The following is a 1,215-nucleotide window of genomic DNA, read 5'->3' as shown; positions in this document are numbered from 1 at the left end:
TAATGTAAATAGAAAAAAATTTGATAAGTGCAATATCAATTATTCAACCCACACTAAAGCCTCTAGCTTTTGTAAAGCCTCTAGTCAAAATGAAACCGATTAAAACCCAGGGAGAAAAGAAACTTCATTAAATATTTTGAATCACAACGAATTGCAATTTTTTTTTCATATGTTTTGTTCTTCAAAGAAAGAAAAATAACACGGGCAATTAAAAAAGTGCATTGTATTATCCACAGATCCAAATTTCATTCAGTAATCATATTCTTCGGAATACTAATCATGACCCAGACCTATCTCGCTGTGAAAACAAAGAACAAAAAATTACACGATACTCCTCATAAAATGTACTTTCCTAAACTACTTTAAACTGAGGCACAGTTAAACTCCCCGTGAATGTCGCTGGAATCCATAGAATATCAGTGGATTGGATTCAATTCAAAAATTCATGTTGGTAACACGGGTACAATCAAAACAAACAGCGGACGGATCTAGCTCTCATCTCCTTGACTCTTGCTAAAGTAACAACTGTCATTGAAGCCAGAAAAAAAGAAGAGTAAGAAAGCTCACAGGAGAATGTGGATGAAATCAGAAGAAAATCCGGATTGTTTTCCATTATTAATTCAAGAATTGCGGGTCTGTGATGGTGGTCCGTGATGATTTTACAGAAAGGACTAGCAGCAATTTAACACGCTCCGCCGCTGAAACTGTGGCTGTAATTCCTAAATAATAAAAAAAATCCTAATATGAAGGTAATCCTTAGAATAATCTTTTTATATAGAGTAAATACAGCTATTGCGAAAGGCAGTCTTGAGTAAAATTCCCCAATAAGATTTCCCAAGCACTTTATCGGCTCCGTATTTCCTGCGTTCGCACACTACTTACGTCAAGTTAGAAACGAAGAAGGGAGGGGAAAGCAGGAGGTCCATTTCTGGTCTATATAAAACGTAACATTATCGATGTAATTGATTATGAATCGATAGATCTTCTCGAGGATCACCGACATAATGTTTCTTTCGCTTACTTCCGTCATCCTCCTCGCATTTGGAGTAATATTGACGATGGAAATGCTAACCGTAATCATATTTTTACCGCAAATATTGCTATGACTATGATTACTAGAATGAAATACTTATCCAGTAACCTGCGCTAAATCTGAACGGGATTTATCAGCCACGAAAAAAGCTTAGAGTGCCAAGATCTTTTGAAAATAAATCA

At 35.7% G+C, this 1,215-nt stretch overlaps 2 pseudogenes; one reads left to right on the top strand and one right to left on the bottom strand.

Moving 5' to 3' along the window:
* LOC119592043 overlaps positions 1 to 1,215 on the bottom strand; it is a 12,129-nt pseudogene that overhangs the window by 10,355 nt on the left and 559 nt on the right.
* The window catches only part of LOC119591777, a 1,631-nt pseudogene continuing 1,056 nt past the window's right edge, over positions 641 to 1,215 (top strand).

The sequence above is a fragment of the Penaeus monodon genome, chromosome 29, assembly GCF_015228065.2.
Source record: "Penaeus monodon isolate SGIC_2016 chromosome 29, NSTDA_Pmon_1, whole genome shotgun sequence".
Taxonomy (NCBI): Eukaryota; Metazoa; Arthropoda; class Malacostraca; order Decapoda; family Penaeidae; genus Penaeus; species Penaeus monodon.
Note: the sequence above shows the minus strand (reverse complement) of the source record. Positions and strands in the feature narration are given on the sequence as shown.